We start from the raw sequence: 23028 nt of genomic DNA on the forward strand, positions 1-23028 counted from the left end.
TACTTTTGACTGACTTAGATGGGATTTCCTTGATTCCTTTCAAATGCTTGCAATTACTTTAGGGGTAACAAACCTCCAGAGCTCCAGTGATTTTTCTTTTAGCACTGTGTCAGGTACTCATTACATATTTTTTTACTAAATTAACATATGACTCCCCTAATTCCACTTTCCCCACCATATGCATGTTGCAATACATTTTGTAAGTGAGTTTTATTTTCTGTGAAAGAGCACCTTATTTTCTCTGTCTTGAACTTGATTTTTTGTTGGGTGTCCCTGAATTATAGTATAACTAGGGACATAGCCTGATGCATCCAGGAATACAATGGATGCTAGGCCACCCCTAATCTCCAGAGCCGGACAGGCCAGCCAAGGCCTAGAGTGGCATTGGCGGGACTGTAGGGAGGAGGCACTGATGTGAAACTGGCCCCCGCTGCCCGCAAAAGACTTGTCGAGGGCCGTGGAGGCTGTGGTGAAGCTTTTAGGGGGGAGTCGATGGTGAGCAGTTGTTCTCTCCCATGCTAGCCCCAAACAGCCCGGTGAGGGCTGCGGTGGCTGCGGCAGGGCATTTGAGGGCAGCGGGGAGTTACTTGGAGGCACTGCGTTTTGTGGGGCCCAACACTGAAATGCCTTGGGGGGGGGGACATGCAGACAGTGGTGGGACTGTTGAGGGAGGGGGGAGTCAGTGGTGGGAAGTTCATCCCTCCCATTGCTGCCCCTGAAAGGGCTGCCGAGGGCCATGCAGGCCTCGATGCTTCGATGCCTCCCTTTCCATGGAGGCTCAGGTCACACAGGTAGCCCGGATGGCGTTTTTCCATCTGCTCCAAGCGTGGCTACTAGCGCCCTACCTGTCCTCTGATCATCTGACCACAGTGATCCATGCAATGGTCACTTCCAGATTAGAATACTGTAACTCACTTTACGCGGGCCTACCCTCAGCTTTGACCCGGAAATTACAGCTGGTACAAAATGCAGCTGCGAGGGTCCTTACTGGTACAACTTGGAGGGCCCACAACCAGCCGGTGTTACATCATCTGCACTGGTTACCAGACTGTTTCCGGATCAAGTTTAAGGTCTTGGTTTTAACCTTTAAGGCTATACTCGGCTTGGACCCTGCGTATCTGTGGGACAACTTGTCTGCCTATGCCCCCTGCAGGGCACACCGCTCTATGGGTATGAATCTGCAGGTCATCCTGGACCCCCAGGACATTTGCCTGGCCTCAAATAGGGCCAGGGTTTTTTTCGGCCCTGTCCCCAGCCTGATGGAAGGAGCTCTTGAAAGAGCTAAGGAGTTATCAGTTTTCCGCAAGGCTTGCAAGACGGAACTCTTCTGCCAGGCATATGGTTGAGGCCAGGCTGAGGTCCTGGAGTTACTATCAGCAGATCCCTTAGAATTAGTTAGATCAGGACCCTTGCTCCTAATGAAAGAGCTCCTGACTGCAGCTGGACAGGGGAGGGGAGATGGGGAGTTAACTTCAATGAATAGCCATATTTTAATGCATTGGAGTTTTTATGGGTTGGGTTGTTTTATTCTTTGTAAACCACTGTGACATTTGGAGAGCGGTGGTATATAAGTTAAAGCATAAATGAATAAATAAAATTAAAAATCATTTTCTCCCTTCTCTGAGAAAGGTCAATACTATCCATTTGTTTGAATCATTCATGTTCTGCCTGGGATTTTATTTATTTAAAAAAATGGAAGGTTCAGTGGCAAGAAATGGTAGAATTTCAGAGGCTAGAGATACAGTTTGCATCACAGAAAGCCAGCTAAGTGTAGCGGTTAAGAGTGGTGGCCTCTAATATGGAAAATCAGGTTTGATTCTCCACTTCCCCTCGATATGCAGCCAGGTGGGTGACCTTGGGCCAGTCACAGTTCTCTCAGAGCTCTGTCAGCCTTACCTGCCTCACAAGGTGTTTGTTGTGAGGACAGAATGGCAGGCAATTGTAAGCCACTTTAAGACTCCTCTGGGTAGTAAAAAGCAGGGCATATGCACTCCCTCCCCCCTCCCAGCTCTTGTTCTTTTTGCCTATGAAAATGATGGATGCTTTCAGACTCTTGTAAAGAATTAAAAGGTTGTGTTAGCTGTGTCAATGTCTTGTCTCATGCCTTTGGCCAGAATGGGGGGGGGGCATCCTTACACACACGGGGCTCTGGAGAGCTGATGTTTCTAGATATGAAAATAACATTTGAGAATACAATGAGTCGTTAAGCCTTCGGGGAAACAATGCTTGTATTGTACTATAGAGCCCTTTGTTCCAAAGCACATGGGAAATAAAAGAAGACAGGCTCAAAGCGTCTCTCAGATTAAAAGATTAGCCGATAACGGCACAAAACAAGACCTAGAACAGACAGCTACAGGAAATTGAGTTGAGGGAGAAAATTCCACTTGAGTTTTACCTGCAAAAGAAAATGCACAGGCAGAGGAGGCATTGCCTCTTACTGCCTCATGGGGACTGGCCATGGCTTAATGATAGAGCAGGTTCAGTCCCCAGAAACTCCAGTTAGAAGAATCAGGTAGGATGGGATGGGAAAGGTTTCGACCACACCTGTTGGACAGTCACAGCCAGCCATTCAGCATAAACAACCCCACCTTACCATTTCCCACTGATTCCTCCACACATATATCATTACCTGGCTAATAATAAGGTGCCCTATTTCATTTGAAAACTCCTAAAGGCTTTTCAAGGATGAAATAAGAATTTTGAAAAGTTTTATTGCACTTACGTTATGCCACATATAACAGGGACAGCTAGCTATAAAACCTAGGATTCAGTAGCATAAATGCTATCATCTTGAGACTTACTGTCTGGCAGAACTGAACAGAACACATTGAGGGTATTCTTAGAACTCTGCATAAATTGGAAGCTCCCAGGGCCAAGTGATGAGCCATGGCACTGTAACTGCACAAGGCTTGAACATGGATCTTCCTGAAAATATCGTATCAGAATCAGTTTTTTTCCATCCACCATTAAAAGGAATTGGTGGAAGATTCTCCAGAAAGCATCCTGGTGTGGTCCCATGGCTGGTCATGAAACAACTCAGATAGGTGCAGCGTAGCAAAGGTGAAAAGAACCAAACAAATACAGACAAGGTAATTATAAGTCTATCCCACATGTGTTACAGTTCCAGAATCAGTTTCAAATCAGGTTTCACTTATGTCTCTGAATAAGTGACATCTAGGCAAGCTGCTATGAAGGACTCTGGTAGGCCTTTTTTTTGTTTTGTTTTTCCTTTGCTTCATATTAGCCCTGTTCACATTATAATGAATGCACATACAACTTGCATGTACTTGAGTACACCTGTTTGTAAGAAACAGCAACTTATTTTGCAAATGAAACCCAGACCTGCATAAATGTGAGGAACACATTAAATTGTATAGGGATTGAATATAACAGGAGAATAATTAAATGTATGAAGTTGTGTTCTCTACAGCTAGTGAACAGGGGTAATGTTTGCTTTGAATAGAGGTATCCTTGACTCACCTAGGAAAATCCTCAGAATTTTCCTAATTGACAGTATCTTACATAATAGTGATGGACTGCATTTTTTAAAAACTTAGTATTGTACAAATAGTGGGAAGACTGAATTCTTCACGGAAACAGAGAGCTTGAGTGACAAGCTGTTCCAAGAGGTCTGATTGGTCCCCAGCTAACTGGTCAGCTGAGCAGAGAAAGACTTGAGAGCTGCATGCTAAGGAAACAGTCAGTCTGATTTCTGCCTTGACTGAGTTGAATATTTACTGTGGGATTTCAGTCATAGCTAAGAAAAATCTAGTACTGACACTTTCATCATTCAGTCCTGACTGAGAGGAGTTTAACACAGACAAGAGAACTGGGGAAAGTTGGCAAAGGCAAATGGGTAGTTGGAAATTCCCTTTCAGGTCAAAGAAAGGGGATAAATCTCTGAGTGAGAGAAGAATTTCCCCCACCCAATCACAGGGAGTTAGAAATTATTTTTTAAAAACTCTGAGGCTCAGGGCCTTGTGTGTGCTTTGATATTTACCACTAAACAAAGCTCTTCTCAGGAAGCTGCAGTTCACAGGTGATACAAAAACATCCTGTATCCAGAGTGCATGCCCAACCAGCACTTAGTGGGCAGAATGGGGCTACAGGCACCAGAAATATTTGCAAGAACTTCCCCCCTCCTTCCTTGTACCTTGTCTACATTTCTATTGACAATAGATTATCCTCTTACATTGCACATAACACTAAACAGTGTTTTTTTTTCATTTGTTGGTTTTATCTGTTTATTTAACTTTTGTCTTGTTTTTGTCTTAGGGAAGACCAATACTATATCCATCTATCCCTCTATCTGCCCAATGGGCAAGGAATCAATAGTGTATTAAACCCCAGAATGTGTTTCCTGCAAGGTCAACTATTTCTCATGGCTTAATTCTTTGAATTTATATTTAAAGGGAGCTGTTCTACTTGGGAGGAGGGTTGCTACCTTTAAGAAGATAATTTTAAGCTATCAATGCCTTCCAACCCTCCCAGGATAAATTTATAGGGAACAGCTCATATTGGCTGGGATATGATGAAGGAGACAAGGATTAGCAAAGGATTAGTCAACAAGTTTAAGTAAGTATTCATTTGGACTAGCCAATGACATCTGAGAACTACATCCCAAGGAACCATTACAACTCAATCAATGAAACTGAAAGAAAGAATCATTCCTCCAGAGAGTCTTCCTGTTTTCCATTGCCCTGTTCATGGCAGTGACAATATTACTGATTATCATCTTCTCATCCTTTGCTGGAAATAAGATTGCAGCAGAATGATGCAAAAGGTCACTAGGATGGCAGGAAACGATTAAGGGAAGTATTAAAGTCCCTCCAATGCAGATTGTTAGAATTATCCCCTGTCTAGACATGGACATTTGATGAAGTCATTGGCAATATCTCATTTAAATTAGTGCTTCATTATTGCTTTAATATAACTCTCTTATTTTATCTCCCCTGTATCTTTAGGGAGCTGGAATGTACACTTTGCATATTCAAATGCAAGATTAGTTCCCCTCACCTTCAAACATGCCATCAAAAGCAATATGGAGTTGTCTTAAATTTGAATACGAGTTATACATATGCCCAATAATAAAGGTCTTTTGGGATATAACGTTTTAGAGGAGGCTGTCATACATCGAGGGCCATTTACCTTTTAAGGTGTAATGGTTAGGAGTGCGGACTTCTAATCTGGTGAGCCGGGTTTGAATATACGCTCCCCCACATGCAACCAGCTAGGTGACCTTTGCCTCACCACGGCACTGATAAAACTGTTCTGACTGAGTAGTAATATCAGGGCTTCTCTCAGCCTCACCTACCTCACAGGGTGTCTGTTGTGAGGAGAGGAAAGGAAAGGAAAGGGAAGGTAATGTAAGCCGCTTTGAGACTCCTTCTGGTAAAGAAAAGCGGCATGGAAGAACCAACTCTTCTTCTTTTTCCTTTCGGTAAACGCAGTAATTGCCATAGGAGAGGATGAAGGGAAAAGCTTGGCAGGGCTAAAGACAACAGGAGACAGCAACAATTCTTAAAAGCTTTTTTTGGAATAACAGATTTCAATTCATTGGGTTTATGGTTCAACAAGGGGGACCTATGATATTGCAGGGGGATTTCTCTTCCCTTCCTAGCTTCTCCCCCCCCCCCTGTCACTGCCATATTGGTTACAATGCTCATCCAACCCCCCATTGCCACTGGTCTTGGCACAGTTCCCAGCCTGTTCCCAGACCTGCCACAGTTTCTTCTCCCCATAGCCTTGGCCATAGCCAGGGCTGTGGGGGCCCCAGCTACCTGCCCACCATCTCCAAACATCATCACTATCACCAACACCACCCTTAGACCCAGCATGGTCCCCAGCCTCTTTTGTCAGACCTGCTGAAGTTTTGGTCATTCCTTAAAGTCTGCACTGGTGCAGGTAAGCCTGGCATGATCCTGGCCTCCACTGCTGGGCCCATCACTGCTCTGTCCCCACAACGTCATTGCTGTGGCTGCATAGCAAAGGAGGAGGTAAGCGACATGCACAGGCAAAGATATTTGGAGGTATTTAATCTGCCCCCTAAAGTGTTTTTTTTTTAAGTTTTCAGATTTGTCTGTGAATCTGAGAGGTCCCTCAGATTTTGCAGAACTATCTGTTAACAAGTCAGCATGCCCCTAGTCAACAGTTTGAGATATCCACAGATTGGGCCGTATTAGATTCCTAGAATACAAGATTTTCAATGTTTGAGTAGCTTTCTTCTAAGAACATGGTGGGGGAGGGGAAACAGATGAGGAAGGGTGAAAATTATTACATATTTAATTAGAAACAAGGATTTAATTTTGTCTTCAACCACTCACATCATGAAACCTACCACAGGTAATCGGGAGGAGGACATTTGGCCTAGTCTTCATGCTCAAAGGGGTCTCACATGTATCAACATTTGTTAATGTTGTTTTTAGTCGTATCATGTGTCATTAAGCTGGATCCAACATACCGTATATACTCACATATAAGCTGACTGCCATATAAACCGAGGCACCTAATTTCACCACAAAATGCTGGAAAACCTTATTGTATAACCCAAGACTTGTGTTTGGATAATGGCTTTCCCCCCTCCCCTCCCCTCTCCTCCCTTTTGGGCAGGATCTTTTTTCCCCTTTTCTTCCCACCCAACTCCTCCCTCTTTCCCTCTGACCCCTCTTGCCTTTTTATATCCAATCCTTCTTATTATGCAATTCCCTTCTTCTTAGCCGGGGTGTTCTGTTCTCTCCACTTTCTATTCCTTCCTCTAGGGGCATTTCTTCCTTCTGCTCTCTGCTCTCCCTCTGAGACAGAGGCTTCAGAGCTTCCTGCAGCAGAAGGCAGTGAGTGTCCCTCCTGGGCTTGCTGCGTCTCTGCTTCTTCCTGCATCTGCTTCTTCAGTTAAATATACTTGTCTCCCAGCCCCGCCTTCCGGTCCTGTCTGGCAGTAAAAAAAAATACCCACGTATAAACTGAAGGGGGGGCTATTTCCAACTTTAAAAATGGGGTGAAAAAACTCGGCTTATATGCGAGTATATACGGTAGACATTTCTGTGAATATACAAATTTCTGCCCACAGAGTGCGATTTCTTTCTTTCTCCAGCAATCCAAAATGCCCACCCACAAATCTTTTTCTTGGGAAAAGAACAGGAACATAATTTCAGGGAGCATTTGGGGCTGCTGCATGAGGCTCCCTCTATGACTATGATAGCATGTGAACCAGGGCTTCTGAGTCAAAATGGAACCATACCAATATAAACAAAAGATTAAGGAGAACTGGTTCCCCATATGACAATAGGTAAAGGTAAAGGTATCCCCTGTGCAAGCACCGAGTCATGTCTGACCCTTGGGGTGACGCCCTCCAGCGTTTTCATGGCAGACTCAATACGGGGTGGTTTGCCAGTGCCTTCCCCAGTCATTACCGTTTACCCCCCAGCAAGCTGGGTACTCATTTTACCGACCTCGGAAGGATGGAAGGCTGAGTCAACCTTGAGCCAGCTGCTGGGATTGAACTCCCAGCCTCATGGGCAAAGCTTTCAGATGGCTGCCTTACCACTCTGCACCACAAGAGGCCTTCCATATGACAATGATAACAAACAAATCAGGATTTTGAGTGAAGTTGTAAGAAAATGCCTCAAGATCATCCCAGTTCTGCTAACATTCTTTTGCTATTGTGAGAATGGCCGTTTTTCAAAGGAAAGTTGCTTACTACATTAAGGCTACTCCTGTTTTAAGGCCAAAAACTTCTCAGTATTTCACATTATTGCTTTTCTCTCATATTTAAAAACCATCACAGTCCACAAATCCGCAACAAAACAACCATTCAGACATATGGTCTTCTCTCTCTCTTTGAAATTTAATTTTTGTCAGCTCTCTTTGGTGACTATCGTTACTTTTTCTGTGTCCTTGCTTATGCTACAACTGGACTGCCAGCAGCCATGCTGTTGCCAAATACCACTCTCTAATAGACAAAAAAATCAGTCCCAGGACCTCAAGCTGTGTTTTAGTGGCTCTGAATTTATGCCGGTTGTAATTATAACCAAGGCACAAATTCGCAAGTGGCCAAGCTTGGGCAGGATGGAAAGTGAAGTGCGAAGAATATTGATGAGGGAAACGAATTGTTCAGGCGGACAAAGCATTCATTAGCCAGAGGTGCTGAGTGGCCCCCTGTTGATATAAAAATCATCTGATCTCGTCTTTGCTAGGGGGAAGGCAGACTTCATTGACATGCATGTCTGACTTAGACAGTAAAAGCCAAGAAACAACTTATTTAAAAGAAATGCTTACTGGGAAAGCTTCAGGCAACTCCACTTTGTCCACTCTGTGTCGCTGACTGACATCAGCTCCCGGCACAAACCCCAGGGCCCTAAAGCGCCTGAAAAAAAACATGCTGGTTCTAAGAGATTTGTACATATATATTGACAGAGTTCTGGCTAGAGAGAATTCTGGCTTTATTTGGGATTCTTGTCCCTGTGCTGCAGAAGGTCAGTCTATCAATAGCTATTAGCCATGATGAATATATGGAATCTCTATGACAAGAGGGAGAATTATTCTGAATACCAGTAGTGAGGGGGGGGGGATGACAACAAGAAGGCATGTTTCGACCTCAACACACTTATTTTAGGCCTTTCCTCAGCAACTGGTTAGCCCCTGTGAACCAAGATGCTGGACATTTCATTAGTCTCATCTATGGTAGCAAAGGATGTGTGATCAGGGGACTTTCCAGCTTGGGGTAGTGGTTAGGAACGTGGACTTCTAATTTGGCGATCCGGGTTTGAGTCCTCGCTCCCCCACATGCAACTAGCTGGGTGACCATGGACTTGCCATAGCCCTGATAAAGCTGTTCTGACTGAGCAGTAATATCAGGGTGCTCTCACCTCACCCACCTCACAGGGAGTCTGTTGTGGGGAGAGGAATGGGAAGGTGATTGTAAGCCGATTTGAGACTCCTTCGGGTAGAGAAAAGGGGCATACAAGAACCAACTCTTTCTTCTTACTGAAATACTGGGTTGCTTTGATGAATATCACCATTCACCATTAGTAGGCTACACATTGCTTTTTGTGAGCTCAATCTACCCTTTCAGAATCATTATTGGAGGGGTTCCATTTTTAAGAAAGCCTAATAGATATATTTTCAGTATGCCAAAATTTATCTATATATGAAAGCAAGCAACCAATTTATGGCAACACCTGTAAGGAGTTTTCAAGACAAATATGAAGCAGAGATGGTGTTGTCATAGTCTTCCTCTGCAGAGTCTTCAAATGGGGGTCTTCCATCCAACTACCAATGATGCTTTGCTTCTGAGATTGGCTATACCAGACAGACTTTTCTTCAAAATTCACCTACCATACTATTTTTGTATTCTGCTTGTGTTGCCATCTTGCTTCCTAAACTTGTCTTTTATCTTTTTGTGTTTATGATTGGAAATATCCCAGTTGCTTCTGTACATGTGCACTGGATGCTATTGTGCCACACTATGGCCCTTGTAGTTTAAGATTACATGAGCATTCATATAAAACTATAACTCTCATGATACACTATGACAACAGAATGAAATAAAATTGGTTCTCATGGTTACGGCCAGAGATATCACTTCTTATGAAAAAATATATGCATATAGACGAACTCAAACAGAGAATATTTGTCAAATAACATTTTGCTAATATATAGCAGAATACAATGAAAAGCTTTCCAAAATTCTGGCATGAGGTTCAGGTTAGAATTATGGACTGTATAAATCTGATTTCATCTTACATACTAAAATTGTATATATGATTCCACTGGGAATGATTATAAGACTGCTGCTTATAAGACTTAAGATAAAACGGAGAAGGGTCCCCCCTCCCAATTTAATTAGGTTTTCCTAAGGCTATTGAAATGATCCATAGATATAGAAATCAGGTAACCAACAAGGTTTTGGCAGTTGCTGCAAATCAGCTCCATGCAGATAAAGGGTTTGGTATCAGATCTGGAACATTAATCACTAGCACATGTCGTAGCACATCAACATGAAGTGGATCCTGCTTTGAAATAAGAACTAAGAGAATACAGCTTCAAGTTTGGCTGAAGGTCAGTATAGACAGTAAGTAAGGGATCCACTATGAACTATTAACCTAAGAACGGCACAGTCAGTATTTGTAGAAATGCTATTCCAGATCTTAATAGCACATTTGTATGAGTCCTGATGGAAAGATTCCCTAGCAGGGAACCGTAAGGACATCCCAAGTAACACAAGAAAGAAGGAAAAAGACACTTAAAGAATGTAAAGGGGGGGGGGGGGCTAGGAAAGCAGATGATAGCAAAACCAGAGACAGACATATGCTTCCATTCAAAGTTCATCAAGCAACTGAACAGATTCAGTTGTGCTTTCCCAGTACCGTATTGAAACTTTCAATTCATCAGTAGTCTTTGGGGAGACAAGTAAAAAAATGAAAAGGTGTTGCTTGGGGGTAAGGTAAGCAAGCAGAAAGAGGTTGTAATCAGCAGTTGTCAACTGTACGATTTTTTTTTTTTTGTTTAACCACAATTTCAAAGAACTGATGATAAAAACACGGTAAGATTGGAATATTTCCTATTATATTTAGTGACAAAAAAGTCTATTAAATGCTGAACAATTGTAAAATAGCTTCTGAAGGGGAAAGAAAAGCAATGTCTAATGTTTCAGAAAGGCTATGAATATTCACAGATCACAGCTAGCCCTGATTATTATATTTCCATTAATAATAGAGTGAATGTGTGTGTCACGGGGTGTTACATTGATTAGCAGAATCACTTTCCCCCATCTCAACTGTTACATATTTAAAAGCTACCCCTCAGCTGGGGATCGGTGCAGAACTGACAATAAATCTTCCCTAGAGCAACAATCTCACAGCAGATATGGGGATCCCTGCTCAAGCAAGACAACGAAATCAGAGGCAAGCACAGAGGAGATTTGATAACTCCTCGAGGTGTGGCAAGAATTCTGCACTTCTTAAGGACAGCCATAAAAAGTACTGGCAAGTTGATAGGATGTGGGTTTCTTAAGACAATCTGATGTAATGGTTAGAGCAGCCTTTCTCAACTTTTTTTTACTGTGTCTCATCTTATTCTACCCACTACTGGGATCTAGGATTTTTCAGTAATGCCATTTTTTGGAGGGGTCCAGTAGACCTGAATTGGGGAAAAAATGATATGATATTTCTTCTTCTTCCTCTTCTTTTGCACATCCTAATAAAATACGCCAGTATTTCAAGCAGAAGTCCAGGTTACAATTCTTCTTTTGACATACTGCTTTTCTGCATGGACAAAAAGCCTTCAGTTGTGAACTTCTAACTTAATTTGAACTGAGCCCTGATTAGACTCAGCCCTGGATATCCCACTGAGCTTCTAGGGATAGGGAAGAAACTTCTCTCCTTGGAAGTGCAGTAAGAGTTGCACTCTCTCACATGCCAAACTCTCTGACAGGTATGTAACATCCATGAACTAGGTGCATAGCCATTAATTGGACATGAAATATCTGGTACTATACCAAAACAGTGCTCTGGGGAGGTGGAGTTCTATACTTATCATCATGGTGAACATTGGATGCCAGAGCTTCTGAATTTCAGCCAAATGTGGTTGCTCAGATAGCTGCCAGATTCCTGTCCACAGCAGCCAAGGAAAGTAGGCTGAAGCGGTTCAAAGTAGGACCTTGAAACAGCCAAGGAGACTCCAGTTACCTGTCTGTATCAAATTCAGCAGAGAGGTCTTGGTTTTTTCCACCAAAAGATTTTCTCCACCAAAAAGCTCACAAAAGCCTCTAGACTAATATCCAATCAGACAATTTCAGATGATCCTTTGGTTAAGATTGTCAGACACTGAATTGCTTTAAATAACTGAGCTGGGTGTGAACTAACAGAGAACTGCCATCTCATAAGCATCTTATAAGATATTCTTGAAGCCTCATCATGAGCTTTCTGCCAAACTCAGTTTAGCAGTCTCAGTTCCTGTTTCCATTCACACAGCATCAATGTATACCATGGAGCTGCCTTGGGGTGGGAGCAGCCGAGGGCAGCCATATCAGGGACCAATCTTGTCAATGGCCTTGGAAAGATGGCAATACCAATCTTCCACTAGGACATCAACTGAGTCACTGCACAGCATTCTGGAAATTAACTGGAACCATGAGTCTCATTGGGTGAGCATACATCAGCGTTCTGCCTATACAGGGAGGAAGCAGGGTATCGATCCAAGCCTTATGGGCAAAATGGCACTCTAGCTGACTTCGACAGACCTGCCCCCTTGATATGTGGGTGCGGTCTGCTTGATGTGTGGGACCAGCAAGAAATGGGAGAGTCCCACCATTGCCAAGATAGTCACTAGGTCTAAATTCCTTGTTAACTTAATGGCATGACATCTTATCTTTCTAGTTTCCCCATGAATCATCCTGCACCTGTTGGTTTTGGTGTACAAAAAAAAGGTATATGTGATAATTAACTGTTAGTAAACCCAAACCCATGGATAAGGGGGGGAAAGATCATCTTCCAAATATGCAATTAATATCCACTCCATACTCTTGTGTTGTGTCATGTGAATGTGGCATGTTTGGGAATGCCATGTATAAAACCAGTCCCACAAACAAGTCCATCAAACGCACAGCGAAGTGCCTCTGACGCATTAGGCTGCCGGCAAGGGAGTCTCCGGCAGCCACACGGAGCGCGGCTGCCGGGGGCTCCCTGCCTGGCGGCCTGATGCGGTGTGAGGCACGAAGCGCCTCTCACCACGTCAGGCCGCCGGCCAAGGGAGGCCCCGGCAGCCGCACTCCGCACGGCTGCCGGGGGCTACCTTGCCTAGCGCCCGCTGTATTTTTATTACAGCGGGCTTGATTACTAGTTTATATATATATATATATATATATATATATATATATATATATATATATATATATATATATATATATATATATATATATATATATATATATATATATATATATATATATATATCTGTACCACATAATGGCTCTTCCACATAACTGAGAAGAGCTACAATGGGTGGAGCGGTGTCTAGGCCCTGTCTGGGTGTCTGGACACTGTGTCCGCTCCACGGGCCAATCCAGGTGTGGCCATGCCTGGATTGGGCTGACCCCTGGAGTGCCCGCCCCAAAACCTGGCCATGAGGCACGCATGTGGCGAGGCAACACCAGTGGAGGCTGCGAGGCACCGGCAGCAGCAACACCGAGGACCACAAGCTCCAAGGCTGCCACGTGCTTGCCCCACTGCCTTGCCTGCAGAATGTGAGAGAGGGGAAGCTTCACCAGAGCTGCCTCTCCCCACCTCTGCTGCTTCCACCCACCCACCCATTGTCGCACTAGTGCCTGCTGCATTTAGCCTGCAGCGGGCTTTCTTGCTAGTTTATATACAATTTCTATATAATTTCTATAGTATCTATTCAGAAACTTATATCCACCTTACTGAAAGTTCAAGTGGTTTGCAATTTTAAAAATTGAGAAGTACAATGAAATCTAGCAGCTGAAACAACCCATACAACCCAGTAAAAATGGCTAGAAAGCAATCCAAATAAATTAGAGAAGGGAAAGGGGGTTATTGTTTTTAGACCATGTGAAAAGCCATTGACAATGGGTGCTATACATCCTTCACCAAATGCTCCAGAAGCTTTTTCCACACAATGGACTTTGCCACCAAGAAAGGACGGCAAAGAACCTCACTCTGAATGTCCTATCTGGCAAACAGAGGAATTAGCCAGCTGGCACTGTTGAGCAGACTTAAACTGGCATGAGGGCTCACACAGAGAAAGTCTCCATAACAAAATTAAATTGATCTAAAAAGTCAACACGCATATTTACTCATATATAAGTGGGAAAATGTTGAATGACCTGGGTCTTATGCTCTGAATAGAACTATGTTCGCTTTGAGACTGAAGTGCAGCCAACTGCTAGGCTTGTTCAAAGACCTTTGACCTTGACCTAATCTCTACTTCACCTGCTAGTCTAAATAAATCCTTTCTTTTAGACGAAAAGGTACCTCGGTACACTCCTGCCTTGTCAGATAAGTCCTTCACTGAGCTCTCTATTCATAAAGCCTCCAGGCTAGGCAATTTCTTCCTTGACCTATAGACTCTTCACAAAAGCAAGGTGATCTGTATTTTCAGAGAGAAAAGGGCCACTTCCAGAGTATGGCTGCCTCAGCTGTACAGTGTGTTTGACTACAGCATGTGGCATAAAAGTACCATAGACAAAAGAACCCATATAACAGTGTTCAATCTGAAATCCATAGGATGCTTCACAAGAGCCTGGACAACTTGCTCAGCTCCCCAAAGTACAAAGGTTACAGTTAAAGGTTACCCATTTTCTATACGGAGAATGCTTTTACACAGAAGAAATCAGACAAACATGCATTTGTCGTCAAAAGGGCAGCTGATTACAGGATCCGGAGCCTTAGGTGAACTGTCAGGAACTCCTGATGTTAGACTGAATTTCTTTTGAATTAATTTCATCCCATTGGTTCTGGTCCGTCCCACCGGGGCAAGAGATATTTCAAGAATCATTTTCTGAAAAGATCTCTTTCACAGCAGAAAGCTAAAAATTAGGCTCACTTTTAAAGAATGGTGGTGTTCACAAAAAAACTGAGGAAAAGTCACCTGCCACTAACTGAAAACATAAGAAATATCCTGTATGGAAATGCTTACATTTTAGGGACTGCTGCTCATTACAATATTGTTTCTTTGAAAATATCAGTGCTTCTTATTGATAAAGCATTGTGTCCCTATAGAATATAATTTCAAATTATAACACCTATTCATTTTAGAACATCAGATTTCCACTGAATTCTACAGAACAGTTACCAGAAATCGGGAGTGCTCATTCCTTTCAAAATGATTTTTGCAAGTGATAATTGGAACCCTCTCACCACAACTCCTTGTAAGTACATACTTAACCTTTGTAAAACACATCCTTTTGCAAAAGTATTGGGTTTCATTTCACCCTGCTCTGGACAAAGGCTAGCAAAACCAATTTGACACCAGACTATGAATTGTTTGTTTTTTACTTTCCTGCCTCCATCCATAATGTTAGTGTAATGAGCTAAGTCTCAGACATTGACCTCTTCAGTTCATCATGTTTGTTACTCACTTGTTAAATGCCATGATCAGTGGTTGTGAGCACACTACTATCACCGACCCTGTTCCCTACAACTTACTTTTGTACCAGAGTTCATACCAGTTTTTTTTCTTTGTTTCTAAACATGTTGAAGAAGAAAGAAAAGAAGCAAGAAATAAGAGGCCAAATTGTAGGACTCGTAAATGTTAAGAAGGATAACCACTGGACAAGGGGCAGCAGGGGGTAAAATAAAAATCCAGTATTTTTCAGGTTCAGATATATTGAGCACAAAAATATCAGTATGGTCTGATATTTGCAAATCCCAAAACCACTATGATTCAGTAAATATTCAGGAATACCAAGATTATTTTGCTCCATTATAGCCTATGGGGCCATTATAACCAGGGGTGGCCAAACTGTGGCTCTCCAGATGTTCACGGGCTACAATTCCCATGGACTCCTGCCAGCATGGTTCTGGCAGGGGCTCGTGGGAATTGTAGTCTGTGAATATCTAGAGAGCCACAGTTTGGCCACCCCTGCGTGATAGGCTATACAGAAGAAGACAAAGACGAGTTGTTCCTTATATGCCACTTTTCCCTACCTGAAGGAGGCTCAAAGCGGCTTACATTCGCCTTCCCTTTCCTCTCCCCACAACAGACACCCTGTGGGGTGGGTGAGGCTGAGAGAGCACTGATATTACTGCTCGGTCAGAACAGCTTTATCAGTGCTGTGGTAACCCCAAGGTCGCCCAGCTGGCCGTACATTGGGGACCGTGGAATCAAACCTAGCTAGCCGGATTAGAAATCCGTGCTCCTAACCACTACACCAAACTGGCTCTCAAAATTGAACTGGAACACTGATGGAGGTATTTAGGCCTCTGAAGGGCCATGTTCTGAAGTACAGGCACCACATTTTCAGCATAGCTGCTGGAAATACCAGTAAGTATTTTGGGGATATTTATTCAGCTCAGATTAGTTGAAAGCACATCCCTACTAGGTACTAGAGCATTTCCTGCCTCAGACTACTGTTTGTCCAAATTATATTGACATATTTTGTATGCACAACTTTTTAAATGGAAGTTCTCTTAAGGCATTATAAATAAGAATCACCAGTACTCTGAAGCAGGAAGTACTCTGGTACCGAGTAGGGATGTGCGTTCAGATAATCTAAACTGAAAAAATATCTCCAAAATACTTATTGGTATTTCCAGTTTCTCCAGTTTTCTTAATCTTCTTCACACATTTGTTTATCCAAATATGGATGTACTGTCCATATTTGGATAAACAAATATATGAAGTAGATTAAGAGAAACTTTTCCCTTTGGCGCTGCCACCATAGGTACAAGATTTCCTCAGTCAACAGAAGGACATTGGGCAAACACAGTGTCAGTTTTGAAAAAAAAGGTTACGCAGGAAATAAATTGGCAATGAACCTGTTTAAGAGTTCACTTCCACTGCTTATTGTCATGCCACTTACTGTTGATGTGAGGAAACAGCTCTTTATCAAGGCTCCACTATGTCCTCTGAGTAATCCTCCTTAACATTCCTCACTTTTGAATAGCACAGATTAAGGTCTAAAATCTACTCCCTTCAACAGAATGGCCTCTGCTTCCCTGAATGCTGAAAGCTATAAAGGTAATCAATACTTTTAAATTAGACAAGCTTGTGCTGACAGAGATTGGGCCTCTGCTGCTTGACAAACCATTTGACCATTTCCAAAAAGGAACTTCAAAAGGAATAAGTTGTGATACACACAGCTGTTTGTCACATTGCATCCACGTCCTTTAACTTTGTTACAACTCAAAATCAATATTTGGTCAAATCATCCCCACCCAGAAAATAACAAATGAAATCTCTCTTTTCTCCCCCACATCCACTTTTCTTCCTTTTCTTTTCTTTTTTTGTTTAAGGGTGAATTTGTTCACCATAGAAGACGTGTAGTAGGCTGTATTGGATTAAATGCATACAAAATTAACAGACTTTGTTTAAATCTTACATGGAATCATAAAGTCACCTCGTCCTGAGTCATATCACTGGTCTGTCTTGCATGGTATTAGCTACAGTATGATTGGCTCCTCAGAGTTGTAGAAAGAGGTGTATATCAACATATTCTACCTTTTACTGAAGCTGCCAGGAATTGAACCTCAAACTATATCTTTCCGAAGCATTTGCTTTACCAGCAAATTATAGTTCTCCCTGAAATTCTCTCTCCTGCCTCTCCTTCTAATGTCAGTGTGAGGAAATCCTTCCATGTTTTTGGCTTTAAGACGGAGGGTATGAATCGTACTCCAAAGGACATGAGAGAGGATGTTTCTTTTGACTAAATTAACTTCTCCTTTTTTGCATATTGAATATTTTTACACAAGCACAGTTTCTTTGCAAAGCTATAGCGTTGTAATTTGAAATAACACAAACTATGTGAACCAATCAATATAAACTTTCATGCAATTTACAATTAAAGTTTTCAACATTAAGTTGATGCTATCTCTCTGTGGTGACATAAATATCCTGCAGGCTGCCAGGTAAGGTCCTCAGCCCACAAATATTTCCTATTCCTCCCCTGTTTATCAAAGAAATCCTGCTGTGTGCTGCTCTGCAAAAAGGTCCAAAATACTGGCTGAGGATCTTGCCAATACATATACTTTGCAGGAACTGAACCAGCCATGCCAGTTTAAAGAAACCCCCAATCCCCATTATAGGAAAAAGATTACATACAACCGTGTGTATCTAATTATTGACCTCTAATGAAGATCAGTATCATCTTTAGATATTTGTTGGCATTTGTGGTGTACACATTGAGGTGTTCTATGTGTGCCCAATGGGTAAAATATTTGTTTATGGTTTTTAAATACCCTTGAGCTCTAATAATGTTGTTTCTATTTCCCTGTCTTTTTGAACACCTGATGTGAAAATGTTATGCGGAAAATCTGTTTCATGAGAGGCTAGCACTCCAGCCCAAAGCAATCTGAAACTACAGTCCCAAACTCCCTTTAAAGCCACTGAACTCCACAAGTTGCACTTTACACTTGCAGAGTTGTTAGCATCTGATTATTATCTGGGAACCTCAACTTCAAATCCCCAATCTGCCACAGAAACTTACTAGGTGACGATGAAGAAGAAGAAGAGTTGGTTCTTATATGCCACTTTTCTCTACCCGAAGGAGGCTCAAAGCGGCTTACAGTTGCTTTCCCTTTCCTCTCCCCACAACAGACACCCTGTGAGGTGGGTGAGGCTGAGAGAGCCCTGATGTTACTGCTCAGTCAGAACAGTTTTATCAGTGCCGTGGCAAGCCCAAGGTCACCCAACTGGCGGCATGTGGGGGAGTGCAGAATCGAACCCAGCATGCCAGATTAGAAGTACGCACTCCTAACCACTACACCAAACTGGCTGATCATACAGCCTAATTTACATCAGAAGGCTGTTGTAATACAGGGCAGAGTAAGATTAATACAGGGCAGAGAATGAGGTAAACTGATTTGGGTCCCCACATGAATAGAAATAAACAGGCATATGGGAGAGAACAGACTGGAGTAGGAGGGTCTCCCCCTTTCATGTTCCACACACTTAAATCACATGGTGTCAAAGCAGATTTCCTGGTTGCGGACACCCAGCAGGAAGACAGAGGTAGTTGCTCATTCTCAATACCCAAGTTCATCAGAATATAGTTCCAAGGATCAGACACAAGTTGGAACAAACTCACAGCTTCAAGTCCAAAGGAGAATCCAAAAGCAGACCGCCTAAAATACTGGCTAGAGTCAGATGCAAGCTGCAAAACCAGCCCCAAACAAACAAGTTGCTTCCACGCAGGCATTCCCTAGTTTGCTGCTTGTATACATCATCCCAAACCCCTGCCTTGCTCCTGCAAACACTCTTCCTCATCTTTCATGTTGAGTGCTGTGCTGCCAATCAAGCACTGTGCCTTCTGCCTTGCAGTTGCCTCCTTGCCTTTCCTCTACACTGTTCTCAAGTCTCTGGTGACAGAGGAGGTGAACTGACCAGCAGATGATATGTTGCCAACTCATGGCTGAGGGGCCATTGCACTGATATGGCCACAGATTTATATGTAGCTCCTCAAAGACTGCTTCTTCCTGCAATGTCACTGTAACTGTCTATAGCTCTGGATCAGGTCTGCTGACTGTCTCTTCCTCAGAGGAGTCCTCTGTATCACTTTACTCTGCTGTAGCAGGCTTATGTACGACAGCAGATTCTTCGTGAAGTAATGTAACCAGGCTATATCTGGATTTGTTCTCAGTAATTCCCCAAGAACAATACAATAAAACAAAATAAGGATTTAGTGACGAAATTCAAGAGAAGGTATAAAAACAAAACCTATTGAACAGTGGCAGAACAATGGACAAGTAGGACTCTCGAATATCCAGGGGAGGTTGGTAAAGGTTTGAATATAAAATCTGTGCTATATAGTTTACATATATCAATCCATATTAATTCTAAATTATCCATTAGGTATAAGATATAAACTGGCAGGCGATTCTGCTAAATTAACATGCTAGTCGTACTGGGACAGGAGCTGCTTCTCCATGTGGCTACAAATAAATGGTAACGCCTGCTCCCCATCTGAGCAGCACCAGATTTTGGGGAAAGATCACGTGGGAAAGACCCAGGACCTGAGATCTCCTGGGATTCCAACTGATCAGGCAGAGGTTGGTTCACCTGCAGAAAATGGCTGCTTTGGAAGGTAGACTCTATGGCATTATACCCCATTGAAACTGTTCCCCTCTGCATACCCTGCACTTCTCAGACTCCAGCCCCCAAATGTCAAGGTATTTCTTTACCTGGAGCTAGCACCCCAAGTGATGCAGCAAGCAGGGATACCGAAACTCAGATGTGCAGGAAGAAGCAAGGAGTGAGTTGTCACTAATCATTATGACCACTGAAGGGTCTGAGCCGAGAAACTCCTATAGCACTGCTGGATCATTTGGGCTTGGCTGTCTTTGTTCTTGGCCTTGAGTGGCTCTCCATATCTATAGTCCACCAGAAATTACCCAGTAAGTTAAGTGGCCAGTCCAGCCCTAGAAACTGCACCCATGATCCGCTCAGCCCCTGCCATGTTATGGTTTGTACTTGAATGTTTCCACATGGCAGCTCTAAACACTTTTTGAAATGCCTTTCCCCAGTGTTGAAAAGTACATGGAGTACAATGTATAATTGCAGATCAAATATCAAGCAAAGATGAGCCCTTATAAACAGCCCTCTCTTGAGCAGTTTTTGATCTAGGCATTTTTATGATTCAATGGCAGCCGAAAGTACCGAACAGAAGACAACCTGTATTAATTGCCTGCAAGCTATTCTCTCCAAGATGGATAAAGCTGTAGGTACATTGATTTAAATTAAACATTTATTTCCTGGAATCCAACCTTTCCTACTCAAAACAAGGAGGGAGTCTGTTCAATTTCTCACCCAAATTATGCCCCAGAGTCGTGTTTGTAATTTGTTAACTGAATATGTGGAGCGTGCCCTGATGCTGGCCATGGTCCTTCTACATTACATGAATAATGAATTGTCACTTGTTAAAAAGTGCTCAATTCATCATTTACTAAACTGTAACTTGTTAAGATTTTATACATTCACAGTCTTCCGCCCTGCAGGAGACAACTTCATTTCCTATAATTACAGATTACAATAGGCTTTGGGAGAGGGGTTGTTTCTGTTGTTTGCATTAGAATCATAGAATCATAGAGTTGGAAGGGACCTCATGGGTCATCTAGTCCAACCCCCTGCACTATGCAGGCATTGTTTACATATAGTATCCTTTGTTTTGTATGTAACTAGTATCAATGGAATGAAAGAATGTCTGCATTTATTAGATTTGAATCCAGTAGCACCTTATAGACCAACAAAATATTTATAGTTTTTGAGAGTCAAAGCTCCCTTAGATACGTTGGAATGGAGACAACTGGATCCTTATATCCCAGACTGAAGGCTGTAGCGGTATTGCAAAGAAGAATACAATGGTCACTGCAGTCACGTTAACCAGGACATAGGGGGAAAGCCTAGGGGCATAAAATTACAATGGAGAGCAAGATAAGAATCCTATGTCCATATTAAGCCCTGGGGGCATCATTGTTCTGAATCTGTGGATGAAAAGTGAAACAATCTCACCCTGTAATCTACCCTTGAAACATGTTGGTTTGAAGACTGCCACTCTTAGGTTATCAACAGAATGACATGAAGGTTGAAATCGTTTTCCCTTGTTCATGGTCACTGGGTTGAATGAGTAAGTTAATTTAAGTACATGTTCTCCCACCAAAAATCAGCTATGTTCTTTCACTTCCTACAACAAACAAACAGGTCAGACCTTACGTACAAAAGAATGGAGACAAAGCCTATGTGAATAACCACAGCACTCAAAAACCAGTGGGAAATGACACTCCAAATAGGGAAATGCAGCAAGAAAAAAAAATTGTAGTTTGATTCAGAATAAATCGATTTGGGTAGATCCAAATGCCATTATCAGTATCCTGATAATATCCCTATACTTCAGATTTGAGTGATTCGAGTACAGCTGAATTAATTAAGCAACAGCTCAACGAACAACTGATCTGTAGAGATAAGCCTCTCTCCACAGATCAGCTGTTTGGGGCATTTAAATGCCTCCAATCCCAGTAGACAGCCTAGGTTGATTTAAATGACACCCCAGCACAGAGCTTAACAAACTTTGGGCTGATCCTGCGCTGAGCAGGGGGTTGGACTAGATGGCCTGTATGGCCCCTTCCAACTCTATGATTCTATGATTCTAAACAACGGATCCTCAGTTATTTTTTAAGCTCAGTGCTGGGAGGGATTGCATGCTGGGGGAGGGGAGGCTTTTTGGAAGGTCTTTCACCATAGCAGATTTGTCTGAGGTTGCAAAGAGTGGGCTCTCCACAGCTTCAGAGGGATCTAATCAGGATCCTCAGGATCAGCTGTTTCACAGGGTTTTTCTCAATCATCTGACTGAATCATAAATCAGCCAAATCAAGTCCAAATCAATTCAGGCTTCTCTGACTTGGCTAATTTAAACAAATGAGATGTGTCACTTGGCATGGATAAGCCCCCCAAATACTTCAATGAACATTGATTCAAATATTTAGGGGCTTTTATCTATTATCTTTAAATTTCAGGAATAAAGTACTGTTTTGTAAGCCCATTATTGGTATTAAGAGATAGACTCCCTCTCAAGGATCGGCTCTGTATCTGCAATGAGGGTCAAGTAGAGAACACAGAACACATCTTATTTGAGTGCAAGCTGTATAATCATATTCGCACAGGTGCATTAGTATCAATGGTTATAGAATGCCCTCACGACCTGAGAAAGCATCGCCTGCAAATATTGCTATCAGATACAGATAATTTGTTAACTAGCAAAGTAGCAAAATTTGCGTGGCTAGCTTTAAGAATTAGGAAAGAATGGGTCACTCATGTGTAGCCATAATAGGTCCACAGAACTTCTTATGTTTTTTGGTTAGTAGATGTACTCTTAATCTCTTAATCTTGTCTTTTGTTTTATATTTTAACAGCTTTATTAGTTTTATTGCTTTTATGGCTCATTCTATCTGTGTAAAATAGTCAACGGCAGTTAATGCTTCTAAATGTTGGCTTTTATGGTGGCGAAGTTTTAAGTTTTATTGTTGATGCATTTTTAACCTTTAATGTATTACCTTCCCTTTTACAAACTGCTATTGTATAGTGGTGCTTCTAAAATCTTGGTCTAAATGACCGTAAATAAATGATTTGATTTGATTTGAGATAGAGTCATGGATTAAGTTGAGGTCTACCGCCACTGTTTTCCATAAGACATATGTTTGGGCTTTGAGGCCCCATCTACTAAACACTGAGAACAGTGGGACTTTAAATTATAAAAATCAGTTATCAAAATTCTCAACCTCTAAAAATTGAGCACATTTTTGCAAACCAACTTGAACCTACAGAATTTACTCAAATTGTGCCTTGTACAAAATTTGTATAACA

The 23028-nt window shown here is 42.3% G+C and overlaps 1 long non-coding RNA gene across 2 annotated transcripts in view; it reads right to left on the reverse strand.

Annotated features, from left to right (window-relative positions):
- LOC143841842 (uncharacterized) overlaps positions 1-23028 on the reverse strand; it is a 255239-nt gene that overhangs the window by 159241 nt on the left and 72970 nt on the right. The window contains exon 2 of one of the 2 annotated variants that reach the window (XR_013232892.1): positions 8275-8362. The exons of the other annotated variant lie outside the window; for it this stretch is intronic. This is a non-coding gene — a long non-coding RNA (uncharacterized LOC143841842). The remainder of the gene's footprint in view (positions 1-8274; positions 8363-23028) is intronic. 2 annotated transcript variants of the gene reach the window in all.

This window comes from Paroedura picta, chromosome 7, assembly GCF_049243985.1.
Source record: "Paroedura picta isolate Pp20150507F chromosome 7, Ppicta_v3.0, whole genome shotgun sequence".
Taxonomy (NCBI): domain Eukaryota; kingdom Metazoa; phylum Chordata; class Lepidosauria; order Squamata; family Gekkonidae; genus Paroedura; species Paroedura picta.